Raw genomic sequence first — 27,902 nt, forward strand, 5'->3', positions numbered from 1 at the left:
AATAGGCCTCCTCAACCATGTCTCACTGACATCTGAGTAAATCAATGTTGAATTATTAAGAACAAAAGGAGCGCTGATACCATCTGCTTTATTTTTGTTAGCTACAAGACCACCGTTTATTTCAAGTGTTTATGTAGCGTCAGGCCTGTGGCACCAGCGTTTTTAATCCCCTAAGACGATGGTGGTAGCTTGTCATTCCTCATGAAAACTTGGCTGTTGTGGGGATTAAAACGATGGGTGCTTTGTTTGGAAATGAGGAAAGGAAGAGGTTTTTCCTGTTGAGTTATGAACAAGTCACAACCTAGACATGAAAATTCTGGGTTAGAATTTCCTTAAAAACTGCCGTTTAGATGTGTTCGTTCTGGAGCCTTTGGCAGTCTCGTTCCGGGGGCTCGTTAGTCGACTCGGGGTCCCTGTGGTCTCGCAGCCCAGTGAGAACCGTCAGCTCTTGATGAGGATGCGGGTTGCCTCTCACCCAGCGGGCGCTGGCCCCGGCCCCCTCCTCCCTGGAGACGGCGTGCGGCCCAATTAGGGAGCCGTGCCGGGGAAGAGTGGCTGCTGGGGCGTGAGTAATGCAATCTACTCTGTCCCCTGTGACTGCGGTGGGGCCGAGGCCCCTGGGCTTCGGAAGCCGACTCTCAGGTTCTGGTCCAGCTCTGTCGACCCTGCGACCTGGGGGAGGGGGTTCTCGCCGGCACGAGCCTGTTTCTCCTGCTTATGGGAGGTTATGGGGGGTAAATACGCAGTCTTGGAGAGGTCTGCGCCGTGCTTGCTTATTGGCAGCACGTAGCTGTCTTTCGGGGGTGGAACTCTGAGCACCATGCCTTTGGAGTGCGGGGTGTTTCTGGACCATCTTCTCCGTCCCCTCCCAGGCTTTGTGCAGCCTGGGGCACGTGGCTCGAGTTCGCCTTCCCCCGAGTGACTGCTGCAGACTCTCCTAGACCATCTCCTCTCTGATGGTGGCCTCTCCCCCCTGCTTCACTGACCGTTGCGGTGCAGGCCGTGCCATCACCTGGCGTTACCTGCTCTACCCCTGAGCTCCTCAGTGACCACCTGTGCCCATGCCTCGTCCCACACAGACTCCTGCTTCCCCATCACCTGTTGTGTTGTGGCTGTCTTCCCTCTGTCACCGAGCACCTGGGGTCCTTCCTTCACCTCACCTGGCGGAACTCTGCCCTGCCACCCCTGCTGTGCCAGCCCCACCTGCCTTCTTTTTAAAAAAGATTTATTTATTGATTTATCTCTCCCCCCCACCCCCGTTGTCTTGACCGCCTCTATCCTTATCAGCCGCAGCACCAGGAATCTGTTTCTTTTTGTTGTGTCATCTTGCTGTGTCAGCTCTCCATGTGGGCAGCACCATTCCTGGGCAGGCTGCACTTTCTTTCGCGCTGGGCGGCTCTCCTTGCAGGGCGCACTCCTTGCGCGTGGGGCTCCCCTACGCGGGGACACCCCTGCGTGGCTTGGCACTCCTTGCGCGCATCAGCACTGCATGTGGGCCAGCTCCACACGGGTCAAGGAGGCCCGGGGTTTGAACCTTGGACCTCCCATGTGGTAGACGGACGCCCTAACCACTGGGCCAAGTCTTCCTCCCTCTGCCTGCCTTCTGAGGGCATCAACCGGCTTCAGCCCTGGGCTCCGTCCAGTGCTTCTCTGGGCCTGCGCAGGCCTTTCCCTGCCTGCAGACGCGGCGGCTCTCCTGGTCTCTCCATGCTGCCCCAGCCCCCTCCCCTCTGACTTGCAGGATGCTCAAACAGTGAGCAGGAGCCGGTCCCTGGCTGTCCCCCGGCCTGCATGCCCCTGTAAGCGCTGCCCTGTGGGCTCCCCCTGCTAAAGGAAGGAGGCCCCCTCTTCCCGCCCAAGGCTGGTTTGGCCGTCGTGCCAGCTGCCATCCTCTCCCACCTGCTCGGAGCTGGCACTTGGTGAGTCAGCGCCTCCCTCTGTCTCTTCAGCCTCATTCCGTGTTAGACACTGTCCCGTCGGCCTCCACGTGCTCAGCCCTCTCCGCCACCTTTTATTTTTTTTTATTTATTTTTTTTATTTTAAAGATTTATTTATTTATTTAATTCCCCTCCCCTCCCCCGGTTGTCTGTTTTCTGTGTCTTTTTGCTGCGTCTTGTTTCTTTGTCCGCTTCTGTTGTCGTCAGCGGCACGGGAAGTGTGGGCGGCGCCATTCCTCGGCAGGCTGCTCCCTCCTTCGCGCTGGCCGGCTCTCCTTATGGGTGCACTCCTTGCGCGTGGGGCTCCCCTACGCGGGGGACACCCCTGTGGGGCACGGCACTCCTTGTGCGCATCAGCACTGCGCATGGGCCAGCTCCACACGGTCAAGGAGGCCCGGGGCTTGAACCGCGGGCCTCCCATGTGGTAGACGGACGCCCTAACCACTGGGCCAAAGTCCGTTTCCCTCTCCGCCACCTTTTAGACCCAACTTCCCTCCGGCTCGAGCCCTTCCCGCCACTGCCACTGTGACACCTGAGCCCATGAGTCCACTGTCCCCGGTAGGCCCTGCACACCCAGGGCACATGGAATTCCTGCTCGGTCCTGGCTCCCGGGGCCCTTGGCAGAGGATCCCACTCGGCACGGTCTTTCCTTCTTGAACGCTTTCTCCTCCAGGGCTGCTGGGAAGCCACAGCCTCCTGGCTTTCCTCTTACGTCTCTGACCACCCTGCCTCAGTTTCCCCTGCGGGCTGCAGACGCCTCTGCCCCTCGCAGCGCTGGGATGCTGTGTCCCGGCTATGCCCTGCGCTCTGCCCTACCCCGTGTCCCCGGCGATCTCACCTGTTCTTCTGCTGCGGTGGCTGCCCTGGGCTCTGTCCGGCCTGTCCCCGCGCCCCCCACCTCCTTCTCCACCCGCCTGCCTCCTGCAGGGGCACAGGCAGCTCTCAGCTCAGCGTCACGCCCCCGCCCTCTCCTGCAAAGAAGAGGGTTGATGTGGGCCCAGCCCCCGCCGACCTCTCCTGCCCCCCCACGCCCGGCCACCGCCTGCTGACCTTCGTGACTGCCCTTCTGGGCTTGGCTGCCCTCCTTCCTTCTCGCCGCTGCTGAGACGACCTTTCTAAAGCGTACGGCAAATCTGGACCTGCCACTGCCTGCTCGAACCGTCCCGGCGCTCCCCGTGGGCTGGAGGCTGCTGCCGGCCCTCCTGGTAAAGCCGCTGGGAGCCGCTGTAGTTCTCCAGGTGGACGCGCTCTCCCTCGGGGCCCTGCCTCTGCCTGGACCCCCGCCCCGCCAGCTCCCGCGGCCTGTCCCGCCAGCCGGGCTGATGCCTGCTCGCCCTTCAGCGCTGAACCAGGCTGGCCTTCCCAGAGCCCTCCTGTGACCCCCGTGACCCCGGGATCGGCAGTTCCACAGCGTCCTGTCACTGCTGATAACAAGTAAAGCGCGTCTGTGAGGGGCGTCAGCTGGACGTCCTGACGCACAGGCAGCTGACCTGGCCGTCGGCGGGGCCCCCAGCATGCGGGTCTCGGCCGTGTGTCGCAAGGGGCAGAGCTTGTTGAGATAATGGACCCTGACAGGTTGTAAGTCCCTCAGGGGCAAGGATTTGGGGCAGAGTCATCCCCTGCCGTAGGCCCAGCCCTTGAATTGTAGTGCCTGGCACGTAGTAGGTGCTCAGTAAATATGTATGGAGGCCTTAAGAGCAAGAGTGCATGTTTCCACCTTGATTCGGCTGCTTTTCCTGATGTCCAGGGTGGGCTCCTCCCGCGCCCTCGGGCTCAGGTGCTCCGTGCTCCACAGGGTGAACCAAAGGACGCGGAAATGGGGCTGGTCTCCAGGGGCCTTCCTGCAGCCTCCCGGAGTTTGCTTTCTCGACAGGTTTGCGAACCTTTGAAAATCACAGCCCGTAATCACCAGAGTGGAGTAGCGGAATTCCTGGGTCCTGAGGCAGCTCCGATTCCCTCATGCCGGGAACGTGAGCGCGGGCCGGTCGTGGAAACCGGAGGTGCGGATCTGCTGGCAGGCAGGCCCGAGTCCGTACTTCATCTTCCTTATGTTTTAGGGAGTTTATACGACCTAGAACTTAAGTGGCAGAGCTCGGCGGATAGCACCGAGGAGTGGTGCCTGATACAGACAAGCTGCTTTTCTAGCTCGAGGGTCACGTAATTAAGTTTCTGTTCCATTCGTTCGTTGGGGTGCCCACTGGATGTCCATTTTCTTCATTTGCTGGTTTATGGCTTTACGTGTCTTATTTTCAGCCTTTCCCTTAAGAAAGGAAGCAGCGGGAGGGCAGGGCCTTACCGTGATGTCCCCTGCAGGATGCCCAGCCCCTGGCGCAGGGCGAGCGCCCAGCGAATGCCAGGCAGGGGCTCGGGACGGAGAGTGGACACGCGGCCCTGCCGTCCTGGAAGCGCAGTCCCGGAGATGAACGCGGGGCTCTAACCCAACAGGTGCTGTGCCGGGGCCCTTTGTGGGGGCTCTTGGCCGGGGAGCCATGGGAGAGGGCAGGGCTGGCCAGGAAGGCGCCGCGGTGTGGCCTGGGGAGGGGACCGCGGTGGGGCCTACGGAAGGGACCCTGGTGGGGCTCGGGGAGGGGACCACGGTGCGGCCTGGGGAGGACACCGAGGTGCGGCCCGGGGAGGGGACCGCGGTGGGGCCGCCTCTGAGAAAGGGACCCCCTCCCTCTGTGGCAGCAGCGGGGAGTGCTGGTGGGGACTGCGGCCTGCCCTGGGTCGCCCGCCTCCCTGGTGGGGAGGAGGAGAGGCGCGCAGACCTGGTCCAGGCGGCTGGCTGGCTCCAGGGGCCCCATGGAGCCCCCACCCCTCCTCCCTGCAGAGGACGCGAGAGGTGGTTGAAGGCGTGAGCGGCGGGACTCCGGGATGACAGCAGCCTCCTCCGGCCCGCGTGGGTGGATTGGAGAAGCCAGCTCTCTCCTCGAGGGTGGAACTCAGCGGAGGGGGGCGTGACGGACGCTTCCAGAGGTGCACGGCGCGGCGGATGGCGTGCGGGTGCGTTAAAGTCTAGGTGATGGTCTCTTCTAGAGGTTGGCGCAGGGGTGTGGGGATGGGCGCAGGGATGCCGATGGGCGTTCATTGGGACCAAAACACCAGGGGTACGTTGGATCTTTTCAAATTTTTTAAGTCTTACTGAGATATACTTCACATACTTAATTCAACTAACTGATTTTTTGTCTAATTTTGTCTAATTTTAGACACTTGTCTAAATTTAGAACATTGTCACCTCTCTGAAAGAAACTCTGTACCCAGTAGCAGAGCAGCCCAATTTCCCCACCCCCTGCCCTGTGTAAGCTCCCACTCATCTGCTTGTCTCGTCGATTGCCTGCTCTGACATTTCCTGTGAGTGGACTCGTACACTAGGTGGTCTTTTTTTGATTGGCTCAGCATGTTTCAAGGTTGCTCCATGTTGTAGCACGTTGTCAGGAGTTCATTTTTTTATTGTAGAATGATAGTCCACCGTGGAGCTGTACCGCATTTTTTTTATCCATTCATCAGTTGATGGATATTTGGGTTGTTGTTTCTACTGCTGTCGTGAATAACACTGCTATGAACATTTGTACACAAATTTTTGTGTGGACATATGACATGTTTTCGTTTCTGTTGGGTATATATTGATACTTAGGAGCAGAATTGCTGGTCATATGGTAACTCTGTGTTCAATCTTTTGAGGAACTGCCTCAGTGTTTCCCAGTGTGCTTGCATCATTTTACATTCCCACCAACAGTGTTAAAGGGGTTCCAGTGTCTCCAAATCCTCTCCAACACTTAACCACTGTAGCTGTATAGTAAGTTTGAAACTGGGAATTTTGTGTCCCAAATTTATTCTTTTTCAAGATTGTTTTGGCTCCCCTTGGTTCTTTGCTTTGTCATCTGACTTTTAAGATCATCTTGTGGATTTCTGCAAAAAAGGCAGCTGGAATTTTGATAGGGATTGCATTGAACAGTTAGGTGAATTTGAGGAGTGTTGCCATCTTAACAATATTTAAGTGTTCAGTTCCATGAACGTGGGTGTTTTTCTGTTTATTTAGATATTCTTTAATATCTTTCAACAAGTGTTTTGTAGTTTTCAGTGTACAAGTCTTGCATTTGTTTTGGAGAATTCATACCTAAGTATTTTATTCTTTTTGGTACTTTTGTAAATGGAATTGTTTTCTTAAGTTTGTTTTCAGAATGTATAGTTAGTGTATAGAAATGCAATTGATTTTTGTATATTTAACTTGTATCCTGAAACCTTACTGAATTTGTATATTATCTCTAGTTACTTTTTAGTGGTTTCCTTGTATTTTTTTTCATATCTGTATACAAGATCATGTCATCTTGCAGATAGTTTGTACATCTTCCTCTCCTTGTCCATTTGCTGTGTGTTCTTTTGTGTCTGCTTGTCTTCTCTTCTCTTTAGGTGGCACCAGGAACTGATCCTGGGACCGGACCTTCCAGAGTGGGAGAGAGGCAATCATTCTTTTGTGCCACCTCAGCTCCATGGTCCACTGTGTCTCTTATTGTCTCGCCTCTGTGTCTCTTTTTGCTGTGTCATCTTGCTGCACCAGCTGTCCAGTTGGGTCAGCTTGCCGTGCAGTCCTGAGCAGGCCAGAAGTTTTGTACAGGCCAGCCCTCCACATTGGCCAGCTCTCTGCTCAGACCAGCTTGCCTTTACCAGGAGGCCCCGGGAACTGAACCCTGAACCTCCCATATGGTAGACAGGAGCCGGATTGCTTGAGCCACCCCTGCTTTCCCCTCTAGTACATTTTTAAGTAGAAGTGGCAAGAATGGAGATCCTTATCAGGTTCCTTATCTCAGGGGAAACAATTCAGTCTTTTCACCATTAAGTCTGATGCTAGCTGCAGGTTGTGTCCTTTATTAAGTTGAACCAGTTCTTTTCCTTTTTTTTCCTTTTTTAATTTTTAAAAAAATTTCTCTCCCCTTCCTCCCCACCCCCACCCTGGTTGTCTGTTCTTTGCCTATTTGCTGCGTCTTTTCTTCTTTGTCCGCTTCTTTTGTCAGTGGCCTGGTGATCTGTGTTTCTTTTTGGTTGCATCATCTTGCTGTGTCAGCTCTCCGTGTGTGCGGCGTCATTCTTAGGCAGGCTGCATGTTCTTTCGCATTGGGTGGCTCTCCTTATGGGGCGCACTCCTTGTGCGTGGGGCTCCCCTGCGCGGGGGACACTCCTGTGTGGCATGGCACTCCTTGCGTGCATCAGCACTGCGCATGGGCCAGCTCCACACGGGTCAAGGAGGGTTAGGGTTAGGGGTTTGAACCGCGGACCTCCCATGTGGTAGACGGTCACCCTAACCACTGGGCCAAGTCTCCTTCCCTCTTTTCTCTTCTAATTCGTTTTATGTTTTACCATGAAAAGGTGTTGAATTTTTTCAAATGCCTTTTCTGCATCTATTGAGATGGTCATATGGTTTTTGCCCTTTATTTTATTAACATGGTATATTACAGTAAATGATTTTCAGATTATTGATTTTTTCTGTATTATTTTTCAGGACATCCATTCAGTGAAAATACCTTGCTCTTCAATGAAATAGAGGCTTCTGAGTAGAACTGCTTCTGTTTGCAAATTGTTTTTCATTGCACTAACGTTCTTTGATCGTTTTCTTTTGGAAAATGAATTCACTGGAAGTGATTGTCCGGAGGAGGGGAATTCTGACTGTGGATGTGACCTGCCCTTCTGCTCTGGGGCGTTGTTATTTGTCGTTGTGGGGCTGTGATTTTGGGCTCTGCTAACCCCCACCTGTCCTGGTCTGGAAGGGTTGCTAATTATACCGATCTCCTTGTCTCATCTTTGGAAAAGAATGGCCGTGGTTCTTGTTACCAGAAGTTGCCGGCCTCCTTCGTAAAGACATGTGGAAGGATCTTCTTGGCGTTTGATCCTGCAGTCCGACTCCAGCCCGGCTGGTCTTTCTCCGCTTGGGGTGAGGCTCGTGAGCCCGAGCGTCCCAGCTGAAGCTTCCTGCTTGTGGCTGTGTGGCAGCACTTAGCAACCATTTCCTGGCGCCGCCTTCCCTCCCAGGGGCCTCTGCTGCCCCCCCCCCTTCTCGGGCCCCTCCTGCTGTTCCCCTCCCCCCCCCTCCCCTCTTCTGGCCTCTCTCCTCCCTCTGCCCTTCCTCCTCCCCTCCCCCGGCCCCCTCCCGACCCCTCCCCTCTCGGCTCCCCCTTTGTGTCTGGAACCTCTGCCTCGCTGTGACCCCCCAGCCCAGCCCCGGATCCCCCCTGCTCGCCTAGGGATGTTGCTATTGGCTCTTTGCCTGCGCATTACTCCAGCTCCAGACCCTGTGTCTGGTTTTCTCCTGGAGGTGGGGAGGGCTGGGCCGTCTTGGAGCTGGTCCCCGGTTCTGCTTGGGGTACCCCTGGCTGTCAGCGGCCCGCGGAGCCCAGAGCAGGCGTGGATTTCAAAGAGGACCGCTTCGGCCTCCGGGAGCCCCTTCTTCCCAGCCCTTTTAAATCCCTTTTGTTTGGGACAGGCAGTATATTATAAATAAAGTACAAGGATTGCTGTGGCCAAAAGGGAGCTTGCGCATTGCCATCTGCTTGTGGTTCGTTATCCTCCACTCTAGAAGGGGGCTTGTTTAAATGGAAAGACTGACCACAGACCAGCTAATTCTCTTGACTTAACAGAGCTCAGATGTCCAGGGCCCCTGGCCTGCGTAGACACCCCATTTTCTTAGATTTTGAAACTTACAGCTGTTACTGGATCTTGTCTAGGGTCTGAACTGTGCTGCAGAAGTGAGTTTCAAGAGCACGTCGGGTGAGTTAGGCCAGTAATTCATTTAGGCAGGGAGGGAAGAGAAATGGGAGAAAATAACAGATCAGGGGTCCCAGGTAGAGAGGAAGGGGCTGCAAAGTGGTAAAGCAAATGGTTTACAGACTACAGTTCCTCATTATAGATAAATGCCCAGGTTTTACTTGTGTGGCCGCATGGCAGCAGAAAAACCGTGAGAGCAGGGCACAGAGGGCAGGAACTGGGGTACACAGGTGAGAGCAAATTCAGGCCTTGCACCTGCTTTTTGAACTGTTACTTACCCCGCCCCTTTGCTAATGCAGGGAGGAGGCCCAGCTGTTTCCTGTTTTGACTGATGACCCCACCCGTCACTCCCCCGGGAGGGCCCAATGAGTAAAGCCCTGGGGAATATCCGGGGCTTCTCCTGGCTTCCAGAAGATCTGAATGGCAGAATCTTGGGGAGGGTCCCCCAGCAGCCGTCTTGGGGTTACTGATGTCCATGTGGCCTCTCTGCCAGGTTCCAGATCCATCTATTGATTCCCTATCTTACTAGCCAGCTTCACAACTGTTCATGAAATTTTAAAGTAATGTTTTTCCAATCTAGGCCCTCAGTCATATTCTTTTTAGGTTAAAAAAAAAAAAGTTTATTTCAATATTGTTTGTGTTATATGGAAGGCTTTTTCCTCTGTAAAAGAGAGCAACTTTCCTAGAAAGTAGAATCAGCAAATTGGATTTGCCAGGACATGTTCTGTCTCGCCGTGCCACGGGGTTGGTCTCTGGGGCCAGGGCCCTGGGTTCGAGTCTCTCAAGCCCCTCGCCAGTGCCCCAGTGTGGGCAGTTTCTTAACCTCCCCAAAGTGGCGGTCCTCATCCTCGTAGACCCGATATTGGGGTGCCCACTTCATTAGACTGTGAGGATAAGGGGAGGTAAACGGGTTGAGTGCTTATTCCTGCCCCCCCACCTGAGTTGGCTCCCTTGTCTGTTTTGTTTTTGCTCGTTGTCTGCTCGTTGTCTTTAGGATGCACTGGGAACCGAACCCGGGGCCTCCCATGTGGGAGGCAGGTGCTCAACTGCTCAGCCACATCCGCTCCCGTGTGTTTATTAATAAATGCTGTTGGTAGTTACTAAGAGTATTTAGTAGCAGAGGTCAGCCGTTGAAACAGCCACAAGCCTGCTGCCCACTTTTTTCTGTTTTCTGTGCTGTTTTTTTTTTTAAAGATTTATTCCCCCCGCCCCCTTGCCGCTTGCACACATTGTCTGCCTCTATGTCCATTCACTGAGTGTTCTTTGGTGTCTGCTTGTGTTTTCTTCTCATCTTCTCTTTAGGAGGCACCAGGAACTGATCCCAGGACCTTCTAACATGGGAGAGAAGCACTCACTCGCTTGAGCCACCTCAGCTCAAGTTAGTTGTGTCTCTCACTGTATTTCCTCTGTGACTCCTTTTGTCGCGTCGTCTGGTTGCGCCTGCTCTCCACTCCATGCGGACCAGCCAGCTCTCAGTGCCGTGCCGGCCAGTGTGCTTTTCCCAGGAGGCCCCAGGAATCGAACCCAGGACCCCCCGTATGGTAGACGGGAGCCCAGTGGCCGGAGCCACATCCGCTTCCCGCTGTGCTGTTCTATTACTTGAATTACATGATTTCTTTTGGTTTTTAAAAGTTAGCCCAGTTTAATTTCTTAAAACCAACTTGCTTGAAGAGTACCCTTACCAGCTGCGATGCCTGTGTTTCTTAAGGGAATTTTTTTTTTCACCAGGAAATTGCATGTGAGAACGGGCAGGCTTATTTTGAAATGCGGTGATTAAGGTTTCTCAAAGCAGAAATCTATAGCTACCATAAATTTGTTGAAAAGTGTCATTGTGTTATCTTCTTTTTAATTTTTTTTTTGTCTTTGTGGATTTTCTTTTCTTTTTAACTGGGGCTGAGGATTGAATCTGGGACCTTATATATATGCACAGGAAGCTGGCGCTCAGCCACTGAGCCACACTGGCTCCCCTGAGTTGGATTTTTCGTTTGTTTGCTTGTTTGTTTTAAGGAGGCACTGGGGAGGAACCTGGGATCTCCCGTGTGGGAGGCAGGAGCTCAACAGCTGGAGCCACATCTGCTCCCTTCTTGTCTTTTGAATTAATCCTTGTGGGGCAAGGGAGGGACAGATCTTTCTGGGGCCTTTTCCTTGATTTTGCAGTAGGCAGGCAGCCAGCTGGGGGGCTCATTTTCCCCTGAGGTGGGGCACATTGACCCTGCTTCAAGGCAGCGGTGCTCCGTGGGAAAGCTCTCCTTTATCTGTGGCCTTCTTTTCCGCCTGGGCCAACGTCTGCTGTTTCTTTTCTTGCCCTGGCTCTCCCCGGCCTGTTCTCTGGGACCAGCTTGAGTGGCTGAGCAGCTGCTTGGCCTTCAAAGCCCCAGAGGGGTCGACAGCGCCTGCCGCTGCAGTCGGGTGAGCCTTAGGAGAGGGGAGGTGAATTCAGGGCACCATGCTTGTGGCCTCGGGGATTGTGGGAGCTTTTCAGCCACCGGAGACTGGAGTTCCGGCTACTTTACCCCATTCCCATAAAACGGCCCTGGCGGGCTGTCCAAATGCGGCTGAGCTTGCTTTCCCATTAGGCTCCTCTCCTAGCCCATCATCCCTACCCTACTGCCCCAGGGACTCTCACCCGAAAGTGCTCCCCGGGCTTGGGCAGGGAGAGGCGAGCTCAGCCCGCGCTGGCCTTTGGAGTGATTAAAGCTGCAGACGCCATCGGAGACCAGACTCACGAGGACTTTAAAGAAGGCCACGACTGAAGAGCAGTCCCTCCCAGGGCGGGCGCGTGGGGCAGGCGCGTGGGGCGGGCGCCGCCCTGTGCTGCGGGGTTTGGAATGACGCGCTGGTTGTGGGGGGGCTCCCGGGGGGTCCCCGCGGCGTCTGCGGCAGCTCCTGGAGCTCTCAGCACTGCACACCCTGGGCCTGCCTCCTGGCTGAGCCACTGGGGCCCCCGGGGAGCTGCTGCAGGGGACCCGGAGACACCCCTGGAAGTCCAGCAGCGTGGAGGCGGGCTGACGCCCCCCAAGCCCGAGCCCTGTCTCCCCAGGGGGCCGTGCGCCTGGGCTTCCCGAGGGCAGCCCAAAGCTGTGCCCGCCTCGGCGAGCCGCTCCCGCCCCCGATTCAGGAAAGTAGCCAGCTGGACCGAAAAGCCCGATGAAATCTGGAAGGAAAGAATAACTTGCCTTTTTCTGCCGTGTGTGCCGAAGTCGCGCAGCCTGTGGGTGCTGGCGGCGGCGCGGTGGCATTCCGGGGCTTTCCCGCCGGGCTTTGCCCTGTGCACACGCGGGTGGGATGTGTGTTTAACCCTGTCGAGTCCGCACTGCGTGCCTTGTGGACTGTGCACCCTCCCAGCCAGCCTCCCCCCCTTTTTGAGAGCGCCCTGGATTGAAGGTGGTGGGGGGCTGAGCAGGGTTTGAGTTCAGGCCTTCAGAGGCCCCAGCACCCTGAGAAGGTGGGGGGCCGGGGGCACAGGCCTGCGAGGTCCTCTTCCCACGGCGCTCGGGGTTGGCGCTGCTGCTCCAGCGAAACCTCCCGCCGCGGGCGCGGGGGTCGCCGCACTGCTGTTGCAGCCCTGCCTCCGCGGGCGGCCGAGCGCCGCTTTGCCGTGAGCTGCTGGGATGGAGCTGGTGCCTCGCTCCTGAACAAGGGCTGTTTTGACGAGCCCTCTCTTCTCCCGGCAGTGCCGCACAATGCAGGCTTTTCTTCTCCGTTTGTTGGAGCTGACGGACCTCATGGGCTCGTCTGGTTGACTTGTGTGCAGTGTTCAGCTAGTGGAGTGTGATAGCTGAGCCTGTCCTTGGCATAAAAAAAAGATGCTGACACCCCCCCCCAAAAAAAAAAAAATAAAGAAGACACTAGGGGAGAACAATCCTCAGTCCCACTCGGAGTCAGGGGTGAGGCTGGTGGCAGAGGGAGAGGGTGTCCGAGGACCCGGAGCCGGGGCCGCTGGAGGGTTGGCAGACCCCGTGCCGAGGTGCTGCAGCGATGTGTGTTCGGGGAGCCACTCGCTCTGCCCGTCCCGGCGTCCAGGCCCGAGGAGCGGCCAAGCTGGGCTGCAGCCAGGCCGAGGGCCTGCCGAGCCGACCTGCCCCGCCCCGGCCGGCCAGGTGCGGCGGCCCGACCGCGGGGCCATGGCGCACCTGCAGCTGCCTCCCGGGTCGGTCTGCCCTCCGCCAGGAGCCCCTGGGCCTCCTCCCCAACGAGGAGGGTTTACCGCCACCCCAGGCAGGTGGAGCCAACTCCGTCCCGCAGACAGTTGGCCCTGACGCCCGCCGGGCTGTGCCGAGCCCGTGGACACGAGAGGCCGGCTTCCGTCTCAGGAGGCCTTCCCCGCACCCCGGCTCTCCAGCTCCTCCCGGTTCGCTAAGACGGTGACGGGGAGTCGATGGTTACGGAGTCCCTGCTCTTTGCCATTTGGGTTTGAGGAGACGGGCGGGCAGGCACCTGCCGTTTGAGGTTTGCATTCGTGTATGAGTGTGAGCGTGTGAATGTATGAACGTGAGTGTGAATGCATGTGTGAGTGTGAATGTGTATGTGAGAATGTGTGAACGTGTGTGAGTGTGAATGTGAACGCGTGAATGCATGTGTTTGAACACGTGTGTGAATGCGCACGTGAGTGAACGCACGTGTGGGGCGCTGAGTATACATGTGAATGTGAGTGTGACTGTGTGAGTGTGAGAGTGTGAGTAGGAGTGTGTGCGGAGCTGGGTTTGCAGCAGCCAGGGCTCCCGCTCGCTGAGGTCACTGTGCCCGGCCGGGAGATGGGGGCAGTGGCCCCTCAGGTCCTCTCCGTGGTGTCACGGCCGCCTTGCCCGGCTGCCCCGTGTGGCCCCAGCCCTGGGAGCAGAGGCAGGTGTGGGCTGCAGCGCAGCCCCCAGCCAGAGCCAGGAGTTGGGGTTCTGCTTTAGCAGCGACAGGATGCCAGGGGTGGGTCAGCACGACCCAGGAAGTGAGTCACCCCAGCTCACCTCACCCTGACCGCCGTGTGGCCAGGCCGAGCCCTGCACCCCAAGCCCGCTGCCCGCAGCGATGAGTTACCATTGATAAAAGATGGCCCTCAGCTCTTCATTGCCATCATACTCGTTCAGTGTGTGCTCGAAATGTCTTGGAGGTATAAATTCCAGTTTTATGTATGGTGGAAGGTGGTCATTTTATAAACTGGTCACTTTCTTTTCTTTTTCCCTTTTTTAAAGATTTATTTATTTCTCTCCCCTTCCCCCCCCACCCCAGTTGTCTGTTCTCTGTGTCTATCTGCTGCATCGTCTTCTTCGTCCACTTCTGTTGTTGTCAGCGGCACGGGAATCTGTGTTTCTTTGTGTTGCGTCATCTTGCTGTGTCAGCTCTCTGTGTGTGCAGCACCATTCCTGGGCAGGCTGTACTTTCTTTCACGCTGGGCGGCTCTCCTTATGGGGTGCACTCCTTATGTGTGGGGCTCCCCTACGCGGGGGACACCCCTACATGGCAGGGCACTCCTTGTGCGCATCAGCACTGCGCATGGGCCAGCTCCACACGGGTCAAGGAGGCCCAGGGTTTGAACCACAGACCTCCCATGTGGTAGACGGATGCCCTAACCACTGGGCCAAGCCCACTTCCCACTTTATTTTCTAAAGCAACTGCAACCACGTCAGTCAGAAGTGAGCCATCTCCCACTCACCAGAGTATCGTTGACATGATCATCTCTGAACCTTTGATAATAATTATCAGCTGTCTGTGTTTAAAGCCAGAGACTTAAAACTTAAAAATATAGGGAGTGGGTGTAGCTCACTGGTTGAGCACCTGCTTCCCATGTCCAGGTCCTTGTTGAGCACCTGCTTCCCATGTCCAGGTCCTTGTTGAGCACCTGCTTTGCATGTATGAGGTCCTGGGTTCAATCCCCAGGACCTCCTAAAAACCCCTCTCTCTATGTAGATCATACAACAAAGCGGCTTTTTTCTTTGGTCGTACGGGGCTATGGATTTTAACAGTACGGGGGCTTTGACCACCAGCTGCCTATAGACTCGTTCTCACCCCACAGAAGCGTCCTTGTGCCTGCCCCTTTATTGTCACCCCCTCCCGTAAGTTTTTTTTAATGACAGCTTTCTTGAGATACAATTCACAGACCATACAGTTTACTCCCTTAAAATGTATAATTCAGTAGTTTTTAATGTATTCAAAGTTGTCCACCTATCACCGCAATCTGTTTTAGAACTTTTTTATCATCACAGAAATAAACCCCATACCCATTAGCAGCCACTCCCATTTCCCCCCAATCACCCCAGATTCCTAATTTGCTTTCTGACTCTATGGATTGGCCTATTCTGAACATTTCTATAAATAGAATTATATACTATGTGGTCTTTCATGATTTTCTTAACTTAGCGTAATGTTTTCCAGTTCACCCACGTTGTAGTGTGTGCCAGCACTTCATTCCTTTTTATTGCACAATAACATTTCATCGTTTGGATACCCCACCTTTTGTTTGTGCATTCATCAGTTGATGGACATTTGCGTTGTTTCTACTTTTTGGCCAGTGTGAGTAGTGCTGCTACCAACACTGTGTATAAGTTTCTTTGTGGGCGACTGTTTTGACTTCTCTTGGGTACATACCTGGGAGTGGAATTGCAGTTTCCCAAGGTGACTCTGTGCTTACCTTACCTTCCAAGGAACTGCCAGGCTGCTTGCCAAAGTGCTGCACGTTTTACATTCCCTCCAGCCCTGTCTGAGGGCCCCAGCCTGCGCACATCCTTGTCTACACCTGTTATTCATTTTGATTATAGTCAGCCTAGAGGCAGGTACGTGGTTTAATTAGATTTGCATTTCCTTGATGGCTGATGAGGTTGTGCATTGTTTCATGTGCATTTGTCCCACAGACTTTTTAAAAAATTCTTGGAATGTTATATTTTATTGGAATGTAATAAACACCATTGAATTGTATAATCGAAAGTGGGTAAAATGGGAAATTCTAGTTTGTATATATGTTCCCAGAATAAAAAAAAAGTCATAGACCAATATAGCACAGAGTGAAACCTAATGTAAACCATGGGCTATAATCAACAGCAGATTTATAATAATAACGTTTCATCATTTGTAACAAAGCTACCCCACTAATGCAAAGTATCAGCAATGGGGAAAATGGGGCAGAGGGGAGGAATATGAGAACTCTGCTACATTTTGCATGATTTTGCTAGAAACCTACAATTGCTCTCATTTAAAACACACACACATTGTTCTGTTCTTTTTATATGCCCTCCCCGCTTTGAATAAAATCAAAAGTAAGATGCTGTTGTGAATACACTTTTGTCCCACAGACTTTTAAAATTACCTTGTTTGGGTGAAATATATCTGGGATAAATATCCTTCGACAAATGCCTGAAATATTTTAGTATAGATGGAGCCGCGCGCTTTTCTCCTCTATCTTTGACCTTGAGGTGATCACTGAGCACGCGTTTTCTGGCTGTAGGTTACGTCCCCCAGGCGACTATTAGAAACGTGCCCGCGTCCGGTGGGCCGTGGAGTACCAGGGCATGTGCTGATAGTCCGAGTCCTGGCTTCGCCTGGCCCTGAATGTGGTGTTCGAGGGCCCTGCATCCTCTTAAATATCTACACCAGCGACATTTCTATTTCCAATACCGGCGTTTTAAAAATAAAAATCTGACGTGAGAGACGAAGCACCGAAATGACCTCAGTGAGCGGAGCCAGGTCGCGTGGCCTCAAACCTCCCCGAAACCTGAGCCCACGCCGCGCGCCGAGGAGAGCGGGCCAAGGGCGCCTTGGGCCTCCCCGGCCGGCGGCGGTGGGCGGCTTCCAGCCGGCCGTGCCCACGGAGGGCGCGGGGCGCTGCCTCCCGAGGGGCGCTGCCTCCCGAGGGGCCCTGGGGTGCCAGGCGCCTCTCAGACCACCCGGGATCCCCCGTGCCGCTCCACTGCAAGGAGTAACGGCGCGTTCTGACGTGAACGTGGAGGCCGGGCTCGGCCGGGCTCTGCCGTGCTTGCGTTCCCCCGCGGGCTGACAGGGCCTCCCCGTAGGTGCTCCCCGGACCAATGGAAGCTGCGAGTGGCAGAAAGTGGTGGCCACCACCTCCTTCGTCCGCCACGCGTTCCTCTTGCCCCAGTCGTTCCACTCTCCAGCCCCCTCTTGGGTCAGGAGTGGGAGCCCCTGGCCCAGGCCTGTCCCGCGGCCTCGAGCTTGGCCCCCTTGCCGTGGCTTCGCTGCTGTGGTGGGGACAGCCTGCGGCTGCTGCAGAAGCTTTCCTCAGGCGAGGAGACACGTGCAGTTGCCCCGTGGACACGGTTGGCTGCGCAGTGAGTCCGAAGCCCGCCGCCCTCCCCTGGGCCTGGGGGTCCACCCTGGAGGCGCAGGGCTGAGCGGGCAGGGCCTCGGGCCCTGGACTGGCTCCCTCTGTCCCCGGCTTGGCCAGGCCGCTTGGCCCTCCTCCGTCCCCTTCCTGGCACCTGGAGGCTGTACCGCCATGTTTGACCTGTTACGTGGCCTCCCGGTGTTAGTGTGTGTGTGCTTTTTCTTAGGCATTCGAAGAAGCCAGAAAATACAGGCACTGAAAGATATATTCTTTCATTCTGTTATTTTTGGTTTGTTTTACCTCTCTGTACCGTATTCTCTATTATCTTTTTACTATACTTTTTTTTTTTAATTGGAGGAGTTGTAGGTCTACAGAAAAGTCATGCAGAAAATAGAGTAGGCATTTTCCTTTGAATTGTTATAAGCCTGAACATGTGGTTCCCTGAGCTTCCTTTCAAGGTTGACTCAAATTTCACTTCTTCCCTTCCTCCCCCCCCACATTTGCCCTTTGCCCACGTTGGCATCATTTTGCCACCTTTGAGCCCTCCCGGCTGCACTTCCCTGATTGCTCTGTCACAGTGGGCGCTTTCTTGGGAAATCAGTCCCCATGTCCAGCTTTCCGGCAAACTACCCCTCCAAGCCCATCTCCTCATTTTAAAAAAATGTGGCCAGTAAGTGCTCCTGTTTCTGGCAGGTGGAGAGATTAGATGAACTAAGGTTTGTTAGTGAGTGCCTGTGGGTGCTTGAATTCTGTTTTACCACATTTGTCTTTGTTATAACTTGATAGTCACATAACTAGGCCCTGGGAGGAACCTTTCCAGCCAGGCGGTCATTGGGGATTTCCCTGGACATCCGTGTGGCTTGCCTGTTGAATTTTGGGCCACTTGAATTGGTGGGCTTTCCTGTGACCCCTCCCCCAGCACCTGGTAGAATGATTCACATACACTTAAATTACTCCACTATTCCATTTGATTTAGCCACTCCATGTCTAGGAAACGCCTGTGCTTCCACCATGCTAAATGCACAAAGCTGTTAGTCCAGGGATATTCACTGCAGGACATAGTGAGAGATTTAAAACAGTCTAAATTACCACTACTCAGCAGCTGGCTGAGTTATTGTCCATTCAGTGAGTTATTTTGTATCTGTAAAAATCCAAGACATATCTCTACATGCATTGATAAGGAATAACTCAAGAAAAGAAATCAAGCAAAGCAAAGTGCAGAGCTGTATCTACCATGTCATCAAAACTTTAGATCCTTAGGGAACAAGAGATACCATTGCTCTTTGTACCTTTAAGAAAGAAGAAAATGCTATGAGGTAATTGTAAGGTGCTGCTGGCTATAAGATGCATCTGGATTTCTTAATTATTAAAATGTAAGAAAATGTGCATCTCGAGAGACTTACTTAACATGTACCCTTTGGGCTGTGGTTTTGTTTTGTCTTTTTTCTTCCTCTCTCCTCCCCTGCCCTGCTGTTTTTGCTGTCTGTGTCCATTTGCTATGTGATCTTCTGTTTCTATTTCTCTTCTCTTCTTTCTCCTCTAGGATTCACTGGGATTCCATCCTGGAGACCTCTGATGTGGAGAGGTTTCCTGTGAATTGCGCCACCTCAGTTCCTGGTCTCTGCTGCACTTCGCCTTGACTCCCCTTCGTCTCTCTTGTTGCATCATCATCTTGCTGCGTGACTCCCTTGCGCAAGCATGGGCTCGCGCATGGGCACTGGTGGGCCCTTGGCTCGCCGTGTAGGCACTCGTGCGGGCACTCGGCTTGCCACGTGGGCACGGCTCGCCGCGCAGGCATGCTTTCTCTTCTGCTTTTTCACAGGAGGCCCCAGGGATCAAACCCGGGTCCTCCCACATGGTAGGCAGAGGCCTTATCACTTGAGCCACATCCGCTTCTCTGGACTGTTTGTTTTGTTTGTTTTTTAAATAGCCAAGTGCACATTTACCTAATTAAAATGAAATCAGAGGTGTGTCTGTATGTCTGATGTCTGCAGGCCTTGGACTTTGGGAAGCTGCCCCGAGCACTGCTGAGTATGTAGAGGTTTTATCGTCTCCCCTGCTCTGCGATGGGGGAGCCGCATTAACCATGTCTTAGGAAGAGCGCTGCTGGCTTTCCCAGGGGGCTTCTTGTAGTGTTTATGAATTTTGTTAAACCTTAAAAATGGTGGCTCAGTGAGCACCGGCCTGCCCTCCCTGTGCCTCGTTTAGTTGGCACACAGGTGCCTCTTTGCCCTTTCTGGGTGTTTCTGTGTATTTCCCAGCAAGAATAAATGGGATAGGTCCTAGATAATTTTCCTTAATGTTTCTGTTGCATTTAAAAAAATCATCCTACTCAAAGAGCTTATTATTTTTGGAAAGAAATTGAAAGCAACTGTTTGCCAGGTGTTTTTTCTTTTTCTTAGGAGAGGCAGCTGGCTGTGGTGGAACCCACACCAGGCAAGGTTTGGGCAGCTTAGATTTTTGTCCCGGCCTCACTGGACACTGGTGTTGCCTCAGTTTCCCTTTCTGTGATGCGGGAGTGCCTCCCTGCTTGGCGGGTCGTGAGGGATGAGTGAGACATTTACGTGAAAGGGGCAGTCAGAGCCACGAGGGCCGTGTCGCTTGCTCGGAGCGGTGGTTCTGAAAGTGCCGGGCTGGTATTTATTGCTTGTTTTTGAAATATTCATTCAGATATTGTAAGGGCAGCTCTAAAAGCTACAGACAATGTTTTAGGTGGACCCACAGTGATAGCGGTCAGCCAACGGGCCGTGCCTAGTATTGCGCTTGCACTTGGGCGAGGGGAGCCTGTGCAGCTCTGGAAACGCCGGCCGCGGCCGGGGCCTCCCTCGGCCGCCTACTGGTTCAGCTTGCAGCGTCATCAGGAAAACGTCGCATGTTAGCCGGGAGTGTTCATAAGGTGCTTGTCGGGTGTTCTTTGCAGCCCCTTATGGACCGAAAAACTGGCTCAGATTTCCTGAGTTGTCTTGGAAGGACCCTGTGAACACTGGAATGCTGAGCTCCAGGCCTCGAGCTGACCCAGGCCTGCTGCACGCTTTATTTGGTGTCATTTTAGATCTCCAGAAAGGTTGCAAAGACAGCCCAGAGAGTTCCCACCCGCCCTGGCCCAGCTTCCCCAGCGCGGCATCTTACGTCACCACTCACGTGTTTTAAAGAGCTCCAGGCCTGTGCACACACACACACGGGCATGCACGCGCCAGTGGAGCAGCGCTGCTATCCCCCCCGCCCCGTCCTTGATAGCTGGTCCCATGGGCACCTCCCGGCACGGCGTGGACTCGGCCGTGGCAGCAGCAGGCGCGGAGCCGCTTTGAACGTGAAGCTCTAAAGCAGGTGATACAGGAGAACAATCAGCTGCCGCGAGGCCCTGCTGTCATGTGAACTCGGCGCCACTTGAACTTTATTTAGTGGAAGTCGGGCCTGGGATACTTAATATAGCCACCCTAGCTAGCATGTGAAAATTCCATTCTGCTCAAGTTCAGATACAAGGGAATCTGGGCATGTCCACTTGAGCTCGCCTTCTGCCCCATCTCATTTATGAGGCAGAAGACCAACGATAGGTAATTTCTTCATTTATGATCCAGGAGCAACAGGTCTCTCCCTCCGTCCCTCCAGCCCCCTGCCTGGATCTGCGCCTTTTCCAGGAGTGCTTGCCCTGGAAGTGGCCTGGGGGGCTTTGGAAGGGACGCTGAGCCCCAGCGACGGCAGCCTTCGGAACCACGCCAGAGCTCGGGGGCAGCCCCCACCCCAGGATGCAGCTGAGGCCACGGCTCGCACGCAGCTGCCTCGTGGGTGGAGGCTGGAGGCGCTGGCTCGCGGCCAAGGGGTCCGAGGACGTTGAAATGGCAGGAGGCGTCCGGGCCGAGAAGCTGGGGTGGGTGCAGAGGGGGTTGTGCCCTCCACCAGGACACCTGCTCTGTGGATGAAATGGATTTCCCCGAAGCAGGACTTACTCGTGTGGGAATAGCTTACCCTCTTGGTGAGCTGTTAGGCTGCCCTGCTGGCGAGAGTACAAACAAAACACTTTAATGCTTTTAATTCCTTTTGGTTAAGGATAGATGTTTCTCTTTTTCCCCACGGTTTTGAGTACATTTTTTTCCTTCCCGGGTCAGTTTTGGAAAAATAAAGTTTACGCCCACATGTTAAAATGCTTTAACATTTTAAAAAATACCCTGGCCTTAGGAACTGTCTATTTTTTAATCTAGCCTTTCAGAAGCTACAAAACCAGCTTTAATCGATATAATTACACCTCTGTGCCTCTGAACAAGCTTTGTATTTGAGTAACAACATTTCTGACCCTATTTTATTTTATTTTATTGAGTCTGCACGCATCCACTAAGCCACGTTGGCTGCCCTGAGTTGGTCTTTTCATTTGTTTGCTTGTTTTGTTGTTTTTTGTTTTTAGGAGGCACCAGGAACCGAACCTGGGACCTCTCACGTGGGAAGCAGGCGCTCAGCCACTGGAGCCACATCTGTTCCTTGTTTATTTTTTAATTTTTAAATTATCTCCCGTGCCCCCCCCCCCCCCCCCCCCCGTGGTTTGCACTTACTGCCTGATCTCTGTGTCCTCTCTGTGTGCTCTCTGTCTGCTCGTCTTCTCTTTAGGAGGCACCGAGAACTGAACCTGGGACCTCTCATGTGGGAGAGAGGTGCTCAGTCACTTGAGCCACCTCATCGCCATGCTTTGTTTAGTCTCTCATGGTCTTTCCTCTTTGTGTCTCTTGTTGCATCAGCTTGCCGCGCCTGCATGTCTTGCTTTCTCCAGGAGGCGCCAGGAGCCGAACCCGGGACCTCCCATGTGGTAGGTGGGAGCTCAATCTCTTGAGCCACCTCTGCTTCCCTCCTTGTTTATTTTCAATGTTTCAGTTATTTTTCCTGACCATGTCAGCTACTTGTTTGTGAAATATGTGTTGTGCTACTGCTGTTTGAATCCCTTAAAACAAGACATTTTTCTTCCGAGAAAGAGCGAAACGGTGCCAGGTCTCTAACAAAGACTCTTCCGTGGGCTGTGGGAGATGGTTTCATCAGTGAAGGTCTCATTTCACTGGGGGAAGGGTGCCTGCCCTTTCCCCCCACCGGGCTGGACCGCCTGCGGGCTGGGCAGGCTGGAAGGAGAGAGGTTTGTCTTCCAGAGAGGCCGTGCCGTGCGTTTTCATGGGTATTAGCTCACTCTCTGTACCACCTTGGGAGGCAGGCGTCCTTATCTCTCTTTTTTTAGACGTGCAATTTTAAGAAACTCAACCAAGGTCACACGGGTAGTGAGTAGAGAGGTCAGAATTCCAGCCGTGGTTTTTTGATTCTAAATCCAGTGCTTGTTCTTCTAGACCAGGTCAGCAAGTTATGGCCTGTGGCCCAAGGCCGTCCCCCAGGCTGTTGTTGTAAATAAAGTTTTATTGGAACACAGCCTTACCCCTTTGCCTATTGCCTGTGCCTGCTCTCGTGTTACAACAGCAGAATCGAATAGCTTGCAAAGCCTAAAGTATTTGCTGTCTTGCCCCGTACGGAAAATGTTTGCTGTTCCTTGTCCTAGACCAGGGCTGAAGAGGCCTTGAGCACCTCTCTCTCCTCAGACTTGGCTTCCCTTGTGAGTGAGGCCTTGCTCCCGAAAAGCCGCGAGCCGCAGAGTTCGCAAAGCCCGGCAGCAGGCGAGGGCCGCACGCTGTGCCTTGCTGTCTGAGGACACCGTCGCTGTTCAGCCCACGTGGTGGGTACAGGTGGCCACACCCTCGGCCCCATGGAGGGGTCGAGTTTGTATCCTTTCCCCTTGAGTCTCGGCCTTGTGACTTACTTTGATCAACAGATTGCAGCCAAGTGGCCCTTTCACGATTGAGTCTCAGGAGAGCCGCGGTCTCTACCTCGTGTTTTGACACTCCCTCTTGGGATCCAGCCATGCTGTGAGAAGCCCACGCAGCCACGTGAAGAGACCGCGTGGGACGAGGGCGAGGGCCCAGCCCTCGGGCTGTCCCTGCCAAGGAGCCAGGCACGAGCGAAGCCATTCGGTGTGCTCCAGCCCTGGCCACCATCTGACGAGACCCCGATGGGGCAGCAGAACCGCCCAGCTGAGCCCTGCCTCGCCGCAGATCGAGAGATAGTAAATAATTGTCATTTGAAGCCAGTAAACCTTGGGATGGTTTCCTAGTGCAATAATAGGTAACTGAAAGGCCCCCCAGAATAAGGCGAGAGGGGACCTGGCGAAGAACACAGATGCCTTAAGGTTAGGTTGTATTCACACATCCCGAAAGTGCGAATCCTCTCACTGGCTTGAGAAATGAAAAAAAATGTGAGCCCTCTGTCCGAGTTTCTTTCTTGCTGGGGTGACAGAACCACTGTGATTCCTAAGAGCTGAAAAATATTATTGTCGGAATCTGGGAAGCTACCATGTGATTCTAGACTCGTAGGAATGAATGCTGCTTTATTATGAACTTATCATGGAGCAGCAAGTGAATCATAAACATTTTAAGCAGCTTACAGAATGTTTCCCAAAATACCAAAGTAAAAATATTTGTGCATAGACTTCCTGGAAATGAAAAGCTTTTCTTAAAATGACCTATAAGTTTATGTAAGCTTAGAATATCAAGACTGTCCAGGGTATGTTTCCAGTGGGTTCAGTAGCTACCCTTTTTTTTCAGTAGTTCTTTTGGGAAGAAGCAGTTCAGCTTGAGGCTGTCTCATTCCCATCAGAGGCCGCGGAGTGGTGGCTTTCCAGAGGTCGCCGGCTGCGGCGTTTTTGCTGCGAGCGCACCTTCTCACCCGGCCGTGAGGCACAGCGATGTCAGAGCCTGGCCCCTCACTTGACTGACCGAGCATCTCACGATGGACTTTGGAGCCCCAAGGACATTTGCCGTCTTCGATATTTGCCTGTGGGTCAAGGCCAAGCTCTTTGTAGCAAGGGGCCCGGGGTCCGGGCCGTTTTATCGGACAAGTGTGTATATTCCAGCGTGAGTGGTGGCCCTGGAGTTGGGTGGGAAGTATCCTGTAACTGCCCCCGCCTGCCTCTCTGGTTTTATCCTTTGAATCTTAAGCCCCACCCAAAATGAACTTTTTTAGGGTTTTCTTGGTCCTTCTGCCAAAAATACCTTCTCTGCCCTTCCAACTTAGCAAAATAAGTAATGAACAGCCTCCCCGAAATCTTCCTGTTAAAAACCAGGATATGTGCACATTTGCTCTTTCCTACAGTGCCCCCAAAATAGTTCTGGAATTGCTGTCCTCCCACCACTACATCAACAGACCTACTAAATAAAAGGCGCTCTTTATAATTCTTTTGTCCTTAGAATATAACCCGCTGGGTGCAAGAGGGACTGTGTTGCTTTCTTTTCTTTCTTCTTCTGAGTATTTATGTTACTGGTTGGCTCTAGACTTGCATTCATTTCCGTTTAGATGCAGCGTTAGATACCCAGCCATCTTCGTTGATTTATTTTTGATTATGTAAAACATTAACATGGTTAAAAGTCCAGAGTTAGAAAAAGGTGTGCTCAGAAGCGGCACAGTGTCTCTTTCCTGCTTTCCATCTGCTCCTGCCCACCCCACAGGTGATAAAATAAACCCTTATGTGCATATGTTTTCCTTTCCCCTTCTTTTTTGTACAGAAGATAGTATCGTTATACTTTCCTTTTTTCACTTAGCAATGTGTTTCAGGGACTTTTCTGTACCAGTTTATGTGGAGCTCCCTCAGTAGATATCTGTAAACATTTAGGTTGTTTCCAATATTTGGCTTTTTTTTTTTGAGGTACTGGGGGCTGGGAATTGAACTGGGACCTGGTATGTGGGAAGCTGGCACTCCACCACTGAGCCACATCGGCTTCCCTGAGTGTTTTTTTTTGTTGTTGTTTGTTTTTTAGGAGGCACCGGGGACCGAACCTGGGACCTCCCATGTGGGAAGCAGGTGCTCAACCGCTCAGGCTACGTCTGCTCCCCAGTACTTGACTCTTAAAATTCATGTCGTTGCGATCTATGAATCTCTTAAAAACAAATAAAAAATATGTTTAAAGAAATTCACTCCGTAATGAAGAACTTTGTGTGCTGTTTAAATGTTACGTTTTACATATTCCTCGTTCGGTTTAACCTTAGTAATCTTTGTTGTACTCTGGAGTTTCACCTTCCGTTGGTACGGTCTGATTGGTGGTGGTTTGTGGCTACGAAGGCCGCTGGCGTTTGTGGTAGCCCCCCGCTGCTTTACCAAGTGCCTCTATCATTGCGCTCATTTTGTTCTCGAGGCTCTTGGCGTTTTCCAGGTGTATGATCGTAGCATCTGCAGAGAGATAACTTGCTGCTTTTCCCGTTCTTCTGTCGCTAATGGTTTCCTCCGTCTGACTGTGTTAGCTGATGCCCCAGCACGTGGCTACACAGCAGTGGAGGAAGCGGGCTCTGTGCTCCCTAAGCTGATTGAAAATGCAGCTGGAGCCCCCGCTGAGGAAGGCGTGGGCTGTCGGACTGGTGTGTGTGTGATGCTAAGAAAGTCTCTATCACTTCCTATTTTATTGGACAGTTTTAATGGGAATAGATTGAATTGTATTAGAGGCCTTTTTGGTGTTTGTGTATATAGTCATTATTTTCACCCTTAAATCTATTAATATAGTGGATATTAATTGTTTTAAAGATGTTGAACCATCCTTGTATGCCTGTTCTATTTTTAATTAAAAAAATGTGATGAATCATATTTGCTAATATATTAAGGTGTATTTTTTTAAACGTGGTATTGGATCTTATCTGCTAATATATTAAGATTTTTGCATCTGTCACTTTATGAGGGAGATTGGTCTCCAGTTTATATTTTTCTCTACTGTATTTACCAGAATTAGACATTAATATTGTAATTGTTTCAATTTTAGTTCTTCTTCATTTTCTATATGCTTGATTAATTTAAGTGTAGATGGGATTATCTGGTTTTGAATCTTTACTAGAATTCCCTGTAAAATTCTCATGACAAATTGAACAGTAGAATTTGATGGAGAAAATTCTTAAAGTATGAACTTGAAAGATGTTTCATAAAAACATTTTATGTCAGGTTCCGTGGTCACAACTGTAGCTATAAAGCTAGCCGGAAATTTATTTAAAACCAGACCCTTTTCCAAAGTTCTGTTTAATTGGAATTTTACAGAATGTTGTTGATACAAGAAAGGGGCCCTGTCGAGACTGGAATCCTTCCATACTGCTGGAAGTTTTAAACCTAGAGCCGCTCTGTAGCTTTGCCTCTTCCTTCTGTACAACATGCTGTTAAGAGACCAGACAGACAAGTTAGGAGATGCGGCCGGCAGGGTGTCAGCTTCTAGGGAGTGGTGGGGACTGTGGCAAGTTGGAGGGCGTCTGCTCCTTACACCTGCCCAAGTGTTGTTTTCAGGGTACGTCTCAGGAACATAAACCCACCGTTGCCAGATCTCAGATTCGGCGAGAGAGGCTGAGAAAAGCAGGTTTTTATGTGAAAACTTTTGATTTTTAAGTGTTGGCCATTAATTCAAAATGTAAAAACACAGTGCCGTTCAAACACACCCCATTTGTGAAAGTGTGGCCCCTGGGTGCGGCTGCGGCCTGGCGGGTGGTGCGGGTGGGAGGCCGTGGGCAGGCTGGCTCCGCTGGGTCCGTGCCGTCGCTCGGGACGGTGCCGCCTCCGTGTGGAAGGGCAGTGGAGAGAGGAGAGATGCCGCGGGGGAGCTGAGGGTGGACCCCGGCCCGGGGCGGGCAGGTGCGTCCGCGGAGCCCCCCGCCTTTGGCGCCCGTGGGGTGCTTGGGGAGCACCAGTGACGCGCAGCACCCTGGCTTGGCGGGGCTCGGCCCCCTGCCCGCCGTCGCTCCTGGCCAGTGCGTCCCCTCCACACCTGTCCCCTGCCACTGCCCTTCTACGACGTGCTTCAGCCCGGGGCCAGCTGGCCAGCCCAGGAAGCGCGTGGCCGCCCCTACCGCTCGGCGTGCGTCGGGCGGGCGTGACCAGCGCCCTGGCAGCGGCGCCTTGAATTTCCACAAAGTGTCCACATCCGTGGCCTCGGTGGCTCTGACCGCACCGGCCCTGGGGTCGCACACACGGGCTTCTGTCCTCAGGGCCACCCGTTCCCACGGGCCTGTGCCCCTCTCTGGGCAATCCCGGGGTCCGCGCTGGGTTATCTACAAAAAGTGACAGAATTGCGCTGGGGTTTCCCTCGCCTTGCTCGTCCTTTCCACATCCCTGGGTTAGCCTTCTGGGGAGGATTTCTTTCTTGTCGTCCAGCGGGTTTAAGTCTAGGATCTGACTCTCGAGGGTGGACCGAATGGATCTGGGTGCCTCTGAGCGACTGCTTAGAGTGAACAAAACCAGGACGAGGAAACTTCTTTATGGAAGTGCCTGAGGTTTGACTTGTTAGCTGAAGAGCTCTTATGTGGTACAATTCGTCTAGAAAGTTAGGAGTCTGAGGTTTTATTTATTGACTATGGCTAAGTACGTTTGATCAAAAAGAACGAGATCTGTGAGTGGTGGCTGTGTCGGGCCGAGACGCCGCGTCTCACTTGATCCCACAGTGACGCCAGGGTAGCGGCGACTCCGTTTCCTTGGCTGCGGAATCTGTGTTCAGAAACAGAAGGCGATGATCCCATGCCAGGTCAGCGACACCGAGAAACTGATATGGAAGGGGAATGACGCTGTCTTCCATATATAAGTTTTAAAACAAAAACTTCCTGCCCTTCTTTGGTGCTTCAATAAGATTTTTTTTTTTACCTATTTCAAGCTTTGTAAGTTTTGCATGCTGATTTCAGAGGTTGCTGGCAAAGCCGTCCCGGTTGACTGTTGTTCTGTCCTGGCCACCAGGAAGCCCCTCACACAGTCCCTTCTCATTTCCTGCTATGACCAGTCACCCAGGGAGAGTCCACGGTGCCTGCACGGAGATGAGCCTGTCTCGTTCGTGTCGTCTGTATTAGGACGAACGACTGGGGCTGGTTCCACCCGGGGTCAGTGCTTCCTTCCCCGCTGCTGGGCTCCGTGC

General features: G+C 53.0%; 1 protein-coding gene across 1 annotated transcript in view; it reads left to right on the top strand.

Annotated features, from left to right (window-relative positions):
* The window catches only part of TRAK1 (trafficking kinesin protein 1), a 184,339-nt gene that overhangs the window by 14,899 nt on the left and 141,538 nt on the right, over nt 1–27,902 (top strand). The gene's annotated exons all lie outside the window — the stretch shown is intronic.

This window comes from Dasypus novemcinctus, chromosome 26, assembly GCF_030445035.2.
Source record: "Dasypus novemcinctus isolate mDasNov1 chromosome 26, mDasNov1.1.hap2, whole genome shotgun sequence".
Lineage (NCBI taxonomy): Eukaryota > Metazoa > Chordata > Mammalia > Cingulata > Dasypodidae > Dasypus > Dasypus novemcinctus.